The sequence below is a fragment of the Schistocerca cancellata genome, chromosome 4 (assembly GCF_023864275.1).
Source record: "Schistocerca cancellata isolate TAMUIC-IGC-003103 chromosome 4, iqSchCanc2.1, whole genome shotgun sequence".
In the NCBI taxonomy this organism is placed as follows: Eukaryota; Metazoa; Arthropoda; class Insecta; order Orthoptera; family Acrididae; genus Schistocerca; species Schistocerca cancellata.
This window is the reverse complement of record NC_064629.1, coordinates 214,406,059-214,415,899: the sequence shown is the minus strand read 5'-3', so window position 1 is coordinate 214,415,899 and position 9,841 is coordinate 214,406,059.

Genomic DNA, 9,841 nt, shown 5'->3' with positions numbered 1-9,841 from the left:
TAAGGCCATAGAACATACAATTAAAGAAGAAATAGATACAGATTACAATTCGACAACATACCTTCTTTATATTTTTCTAATTACTGATTGGAGAAAGACTTGGGTGAACCAGATGTAGATTTAAATTATAAGTTAAAACTACACCAGTAAATCGTAAATAAAAAACTTATAATCTGTTTGTAAATGTATATGCAAAGTTAATAAAGAGTTGATATATGGGTATCAGTTTTCTTATATGTTAGCCTGCCAAATACACTACAAAAATCTTATTCTCGTGTGCCATTGAATAATGACATTAAAAAGTAGCTGAAACAAGGTAGCCAAAAGTACTGTATATCCCATTTCTTACCAATATAAAAAGTATTTTTAGAGTACTTAAGGTTTGAAATTTTTCCTCCTTCCCATTCCCTTTGTAACACATTATTTGTGCTACACATGACATAGTATTAATGACTTGACATGCATGCATCTCTTTCTCTCAATTAGCAAAACCAGCTGGACTGTGTGTTATCAGACACCTGAGATGTGAGGAGTCCCACACAGGCCTCCATAAGGTCTATCTCTCCCAGCAAATCATGGTTCCGACGTCCTTAAAATGTTTTTCGGATGAGTGTTGTCCTAACTTCTAAGATTGAGTAATATACTTTTTTGAACATGGCAAATAAGTTCAAATCGATACCTTTTTCTAACATTGCACAAACAATTCAGATCGATATTTTCTTTGAACATAGCATAATATTCAGATGTGTGTGTGTGTGTGTCTTTTATTAATGACAAATCCTGAGCACGTATATTTTTTCTGAATATGGCACAGAAAATTGAGTCAGTGCTTGTTCCCACTGTTTAAGGTTGAGTGGTCACACATGAGAGATGACATTTAATGATTAGGCAGATTTGAAAAGAGGCGAAATTTACTTTTCGAGTATAAATAATGGAAACGAGGAAATATTTTGTGCACACACATATAGGTAAGATGAAATTTAATAACGAGGCAGAGGTGGTGAAACGTCCCCTTTGAACATTTATACATGACTGTGCTTAAACTGACACACAATATTTTTTAGCGCAACGCAATCTGACTTTCAGAAATCCCTACAAAGGAATGGCCCTGACTAACATTAACCTGTACCTTTCACAAATCACTTACCTCACAAAAATCTTCATTACTCGAACTACTGCAATACAGCGAGCGCCACTACTGCCAGCTAAATAAAAGATTCAAACTACGGAAGGCACTAACTACTGATAGGGATAGTTAGCAAATGAAAGATTTTAATAGAGAGCAAACAATGTATTTACCTTAATATCATCAAAAGTCATAATATATGTAATTTCAAAACTCCGCCATCTCTCTCCTCACATCCACCACTGCTGGCGGCTCACCTCTAACTGCGCAACGCTACGCGCTGTTCACATCCAGCTGCCGCTGCCCAACACTACAATGGCAACAACAATGCAAACTAGCCACAGACTGCACACAGCACAGCCAGTGATTTTCATATAGAGCGCTACGTAACGTTGCCAATAAGAAAACATAAACAGCCTACTTACATAGCCCCCATGCTCCCCACAAAAAATTGTACAAATTGTTTTGGGCAGTGGCCAATAATGATTTGAAAAAATTTTTCATAATTACAATAACAAAGATATCAAATGCACACACTTATTTATACAATGTTGGTCAAAAGCTTAAAATTCCTCTCAGTCCATAAAGATAGTCCTGATCATTCATCATAATAGTAATTACAGTTTTTTTTCACAAAGGCTCATTAGTAAAAGAAATTGCACACAGAAGTAGTGGATTTCCATGCAGTCTTGAAGAAGTAGTGTTGTCCTTCCAACGGAAAGACAGTGCTGACTCTTGACATGCAAACAGGTAATGGGCCACAACAGAGCAAACCCACAGCAGAGTCATTCGAACTTTTGAAGAATATTGGTAGGTAGGTCAGCACAGAGCAGACCAACTGTAGTCCTGGTAGAGAGTATGGTATTGGTGGGCCACCAGAGGTGCAGACCCACTGTAGTCCTTGTAGAGAGTATGGTATTGGTGGGCCACCAGAGGTGCAGACCCACTGTAGTCCTTGTAGAAATAATGATATTGGTGAGTCATCACAGGTGCAGACCCACTGTATTCCTTGTAGAGAGTATGGTATTGGTGGGCCACCAAAGATGCAGACCCACTGTAGTCCTTGTAGAGACAGCCAGCAGCCATCTGTTGCGACTGTGCAGGTGCACATTCATCATCGAAGAGTCTTGCGGAGAATATAGCAAGTCCATAAACCACCACATGTACACTCACAAAGTTTTTGGAATTGTCCTTAGAACCAGCAATGCTATTATCCAGTCCCTTGCTGAATTAAAGTAAAACACGTGCAAACACTAACAGTCCCAACTTCTCACATATTGTGCATTACTATGACCAACAGAAATGTGTGCAGTGAAATGAATGCTTACAAGTTACTTAATTTGATGAACTGGTGTCAATTACAATATTATAACATGAGAATACAATTACAAAGGTACAAAATACATCATTAAAGAACATAACAATACAGATAACATTTGCAGTACAAGCTTTACAAAAGAATCAAACTAACATATACATCAGTGTTACAGGAATTATGACATAAGTAAATACATAAAAGACCAGAATAACTTTTGAAACATCAGCTTTACACACGAGCACTAAAACAAAACAGAATAAATAATGTCTAAGCATATTTACAAGGTAAATAACATATTATTAATGCCAATTATATTTGAGGATAACAGTATTCCTCATCATAGTGAATGTAGCTTAGTATTAGAAGAAGAAAAACTTCTATGAAACTACACAGAGACAGGAAGAAAACAAATACACAAGGGTACACAAAAACATAGTGGGATAACACAAAAGGAAAGGACAGGGTTCGTTTTCAGTGTAATATTTAGTACTGCAGTCCAACCCAAAACTTCATTCCATAGATCGTTCATCTTATTTCAACCTTTGCTTCCACCAAAAAAATCCTATCCAAGCATGCTTTCTGTATTTTCCTCGTATAACCTCTCAGTGCATTTCTTCAAATTCATCGCAACTCATTCTCTTATAGGCTACCCCCTCTTAAGCTAACTTAAACCTACTGAGCTCAGATGCTAAACTAAGGGACGAGGCAATGCATCAGTACAAAACAATTAACACAAACAGCAATGACAAAAAAATTCACATTGGCAAAGCAATTGCAATATTACAAGTAATATAAGGCACTGTGCAGCAAACAAGAAAAATAAATCAGTAATAAACTGGCTTAGCAGAGTAACACAAAGTCAAATTCAGTAACACTATGCCTGGCAAACAGCAGTAACTTATACCTAAACATGACATAGCTCAAGCAGAAAAAAACATTACACTAAAGACAACAATGCAGACAAGGGAAATGTATATTCACATCTTAATGTCTATGTAATTAAAGTGGTGCACCACAAAAACTAATTCTACAAAAAATTACCAAGTACTTGAAAAGAAAGTTATATATGCAGTTACTGTTATTAGTCCCTTCTTATTGTTCTTTCCATTCCAAGAGCCCCTTTTTCGAAGAATGTGGATCAGAACATAATTATTTAATAGATCTGTTGACAGAAAGTGTTCACATTAGCAGATGCATTTAAGTTTATTTTATAAAACCAATGCTGCAACACAGCTGGAAACTAGATATCAAATGAAATAAGCAACTACGTACAAAGTAAAGCATAAAAATATCATTGAATAGTCATGTGACATTTCATAAGTTGGTAGAAATTCTCTCAACTCTCGTAGAAAGACGCTTGTCATAATCAGGTGTGCAGATGTAAGTATTTTTTCCAAGTAATGAGCGTTTTTCGATGCTTTCTCTAAAGGAATGTCAATGGCGAGGATAATGGCCTCTTTTTTTTCCACCTAATGGCTTTCTTTTGTCAGACGACTACCTCTCAGCTGGGCGCCCAAAACGCATTACGTCAAGGTCACTTACCTTTCTTACTGAAATATTTACGACAGCAGTTTCTGCTACAGTGGCAGTCTCATATAAAAATATTTCACAGGTCAAGAATTTGCGTTGAAAATGTGTAGAAACAAAATCTTATGAATATAACAGTGTCCAAAAAATTTTCGTCGGCATTGTAATACATTCACGCATTTACATACATTTCATAACTCTTAAAGTACGATTCTTGGTTTCCAACATCCTTATTCACAAACCAGAGTCCCTAACCACTACTCCTTATTCCTTACATTACTACACATATACATATTCATCGACACTTCTTCAATATTTCATCTGAATAAATATGTAGCATAATCAAATTCCTCATATAACATCGGCTTATTGATCAGAAACATACCTCAACAGCATAGTACACATCGTCGTCATAAAAATAACATCATAACACCTCAGTCAAATCTCAAAAACGTCGTAGCTTTCTGCAATAATATCAAAATCTAAAAAAAATTCTCTGCTCATGTCAAAAGTGTCATCTGCCTCAAACGTACTATAAAATCATTCTCCCTTACCAAATACATCATTCAAAGCTCTCATAGTATCACAATGGTACCAAAAAAATATGAACAGTTCTGAAAGTACAGACAAAATACAATTTCGTAAGTGTGAAGTTATACAACGGTGTAATTACGTAAACATCTGTCACTGATGTAGTAAAAAAAATGGTTATCTCTCAGTTAAATGATCAGATAGCTGTGCAATTTATGTATTAGAGAAATATGGTACCAATGTGTAAAGTTGTGTAAGCAAATACCATATTAGCTAGGGCTCCTTCTGCTTGCCACACACATGGTACACAAAGTAAGCGTGTACCCCCCTGAGAATTAATGTAATTATACCTTCAGGTGTTACAGGTTACAGCAATGGAATGAAATGTATCACGGAAAACCTTTGTACCATTGTACTTCAAATATCTTTAAAAATAAATGTTTTAAGTACAAAATTAATCACTCAAATACGTGTACTGTAGCGCTAAACTGTGCATCTTGTTGTAAGATAATCTCTGTGGAAGTGTTGTAGTTATCGACCTCCGAAAGCTAAGTTCTGCAGAAGTCAATGTACTTACCTCATGATACACAAAAGTGAAATGCTTTGTGTATAGATATCTTAGTTATTATGCTTATTGTTGTGATGAAGAAATTACTGTGCTGTAACGTATTGTTGTGCTACGGAAAAGGCTGTCTCATTGTAGCTATACCACAAAAGTTACTATGAAACATGTTTTACTTTCCAGAAGAATTCAGAAAAACTGTGCAGATATAAAACAGATACACCACAAAAGCAACATTGTAAATTGTCACTCATTAGTAACGTCGTGATATAATCGTGTAGCTGTCACATAAACTAACCACTGTCTCATCTGGTATCTCACAGAAAGTACTTTAAATCCAGAATGTATTTTCAAGTAAACCAAAATGTTGCATTAGAATCTCATTAGCAGTACCAGTATATGTTCTAAGTATGTGAGCCTTATAGTCGTTACATAATTGTGCAACTAACAAACAAGAATGTACACACACAATAACACTGTGTCGTCTGTTTGCAATAACAATGCATTCGTAATTTCTGTTTAAATAAGTTCTCTTGGTTCTTGACTGGATATTTAACTTCAAACATTGTTGCATGGTAACAGTTTCTAAAGCATACTAGTAACGTGAAGTGAAAATTGCAAAGACTAAGTTAAAAAGCAGATTATCTGTCATTTAATGGTTTTACATGTGAAATGTGGTGTAAACCTTTACTCTTCCCAGTACGCAGAGTTTCAACTTCAACGCAATTATCATGTGGTATACGTCGGTAAAGAATACTGGAATTTTGCTCAAGGTTAGCGTCTATGTTATTTTTCCCTGAGCCAGTGGGCGCAGGTGGCTGCCTGCGTTGCGAGTCATTGTCTGTTTCTTTGTTGGCACACGTCGTTACTGGGATTAGGAGACCTAGCTTCTACAAATTCACGTTGTCGAAAGTGCCCTGCTCTATTTGAATCCCGCAAGTTCTGATAAAATTCAGGTCTGTCGTTATGATTATATCGTCTGTCGTCATGTCGGTAGATCCCACAGTTTCTTTCTTGTCGGTCACGTCGTGGAGAATTTCTCCCTGAATCGTAACTGCCCGCTGAACTGTTGCGTCTGAAATTATTCTGTCTCCGTTGATAATAATAGTTCTGGTTACCATATTGTCTGTTTCTATGATTGTCTCTATCATATTCATTACTACGGAAATGCGATCTTTCTCTGTAACTATTACTCTGCCAGTGGTTGTCATACGGGTGGTGTCTGTTTTGGTCACGATTTGTGTTGTGAGAATAGCGTTGTCGTGTCCAGTTATTATTTCTGTCGTCACGGAATTGTGACAGATGTGACCTGTAGTGATTGTTTCCCTGTTTTCGCATCCCGCGACTGCCTGTGTCAATTTCTAATTCTTGTAAGAGTCCCTGAAAAGCATCAATGTCGTCTTTGCAACGCTCTGCCAAAATAATATTTCTTAAATGTTCAGGCAATTTCATTAAGCAAATGCGGATAAGTTCTGAAGGGCTATATGGGTTTGAAAGATATTGATTCTTATGCAACATGTCTTCAAAATATTTGACAAGACTGGAAAATTCAGATTGTTCAAAGTGTTTCATCATCATGATGCTATGTTTTACTCGGTCTTGTGTAGCTTGAGACCAATATGCTGAGAGGAACGCATGGTAAAATTCTCCTTCACTGTGACAATCGAGGATGACCGATCGCATTCTTACAGCTGGTTCATTCTCCAAGTAGCCACACATAAAGTCTAACCTGTGCTCCAATGACCAGTTGGGAGGAAAACAATGAGAGAATTGATGGAGCCACGCTTGTGGATGAATGTCGTTGGCAGAATTCTTAAACGTTTTGAATTTACGTGTAGTAATGAACAGCTTATAGTCAAAATCATCATGTCGGCGAGTCGCATGTCGGTCATTGTAACGTTGCTTCGGCGGTTCCATCTCAAAATTCGGTGCACATTGCCAATTTCTTTCATAACTTCCGAAATGCCCTGTGTTATTATTTTGTGGCTGTTCCGTATTTCTATATCCCTCTTCCCGTATTGGGGCGGGAGTGTCCTCTGAAATACGTAATTCTTGTATTACCTGTGTCAGCTGATCTTGTACTTCCCGGATTTCTCTTTGGTGTTGCGTATTAATTTGATTCTGATTTTGTTTGAATTTCCTAATGTGTTCGCACTCTTCTGTGTCATTAAAGACTACTGGTTTTGTGTCATTCAGATTATCATCTACCTTCGTAGATAAATTATTTAGCTGATCAGAAAGTTCAACTACTTTCTCTGATAATGAACTAATTTCCTCCATGTGTCTTTCTGAACCAATTTTCAGAGTATCTACTGTGTCCTTTAAGTTTTCTTGAGTTTTTGAAAGTTGCGTAACCAAATCGGTAGATGCAACTGAGTCAATTTTAGCTTGCAAGGTCTCATGATTTTCATGAACAATAGTTTGCAGTTCTTTTATGGCTGCTTGATGATGATGTTTGGTTTGTGGGGCGCTCAACTGCGTGGTTATCAGCGCCCATTTATGGCTGCTTCATGATTCTGTAATGCATTTTCATGACGCGATCACAAATTTGTGTTTTTACGTCATTACAGACTTTCTGACATTTCGATTCAATGTTATGTAACTCAGCAGTTAAATCTTCACGTGTTTGTTCGAGAGTTTGTTCCAATGAGTCTAACTTTTGAAGCTTTTGCTGTGTTTGTCTTTGATTTTGTTCCATTGTGTGTAACTGTTGCTGTGTTTGTCTCTGGTGTTGTTCCATTGTGTCTAACTGTTGCTGTGTTTGTTTCTGATTTTGTTCCATTTGTTGCATTAATTGCAATAATAATGTATTAGTGTCTGGAATCTGTTTCTCTATGCTTTTTGGCAGTGCATTTTCACCGGCAACATTCACATTTTGACAAGCAGAAAATGTGTCTTGACTCATTTGAGAAAACGGTGAGGACCCAAAACCTAAGTCTACAGTATTTGAAATATTGTGTTCTGTCATTTCGGATTCCTGAGGCGAGCTGTTGCCGACCGATCGATCGATAATGCTTCCCTGTTCACCAATTGTTTCACCGTCTACACCATTATTTGCCGCCCGCTCCATTTCCCTATGCACAGTTACCAAATTACTACTTTGAATGTCTGTTAATTCACTACACAGTGGTGCTGATAAGCTACGCTCGTCGTCACTATTATTTCTCAGTTTACTTTGGAGCCTAGTGTTACGTTTTTCACACGCCATTATTGTCACAATATTTCACACGATAACACAGAAAAGCACAATTTGAAGAGCAAAAATAAGAGAACACATTAACATAGCACTGAAAATAATATGTAGTTAATTGCAAGCGCAGCTGCGAAATACTTGGTGCAAATCTACATGCATGCCACAACTGTTTTACAGTACAACAATGAAAGGCTGCAACTACAAAGGAGATTCTCTCTACAATTACGCGCTAGCAATAAACAAAATCTACACTAATTACACAAACTACAAGAAAAAATCAGAAGATTCCAGTAAGTTATCCTCGGCTAAGGGTCGACATATGAAACGTCCCCTTTGAACATTTATACATGACTGTGCTTAAACTGACACACAATATTTTTTAGCGCAACGCAATCTGACTTTCAGAAATCCCTACAAAGGAATGGCACTGACTAACATTAACCTGTACCTTTCACAAATCACTTACCTCACAAAAATCTTCATTACTCGAACTACTGCAATACAGCGAGCGCCACTACTGCCAGCTAAATAAAAGATTCAAACTACGGAAGGCACTAACTACTGATAGGGATAGTTAGCAAATGAAAGATTTTAATAGAGAGCAAACAATGTATTTACCTTAATATCATCAAAAGTCATAATATATGTAATTTCAAAACTCCGCCGTCTCTCTCCTCACATCCACCACTGCTGGCGGCTCACCTCTAACTGCGCAACGCTACGCGCTGTTCACATCCAGCTGCCGCTGCCCAACACTACAATGGCAGACAACAATGCAAACTAGCCACAGACTGCACACAGCACAGCCAGTGATTTTCATATAGAGCGCTACGTAACGTTGCCAATAAGAAAACATAAACAGCCTACTTACAGTGGAAGCAAGGTAAGAAATATTTTGTGAGGTGAAATTTAAATGGTGATGCAGTACAGTATTCACAGAGGTATACAGAATTAGAATCAAGAATTTCTGCCAACATGAGTACCTTGGAAGTAGATGCCCTTGGTAAAGTGAAGCAACTCAAAGCACTTATTAAAGGCAAGTCTTCCAGTCCAGACAGTATAAGAATCAAATTTATTTCAGAGTATGCTGATATAATAACTCCATACTTAACGATCATATGCAACTACACGCTCAGTGAATCATGCATACCTGAAGACAGATAAGATGTACAGATCGGGCCAACACTGAAGAAACGGAATAGGAGCAATCAGCTGAATTACGGACCCATATAATTAAAGTGGATTTTTAATAGAATTTGGAACACATATTATGTTAAAACATCATGAATTACCTCGAAGGAAATGATATATTCACACATAATCAAAAGAGATCCAGAAAATGTCAGTCTTGTGCAACAGATTTAGCTTGATAGTCTCATCAGGAACTGAGTCGTATTGACAGGGGACGTCAAGTTGATTACATGCTTCTAGATTTCTGGAATGATTTTCACACCATTCCTCACAAGCTGCTTTTGATAAAATTGAGTACATCTGCACCATTGTCCCAGGTGTAGGACTGGAATCCTGATACCCTGTCAGAAGGGTCACAGTTTGTAGTAACTGACTGAAAGTCATCAAGTAAGA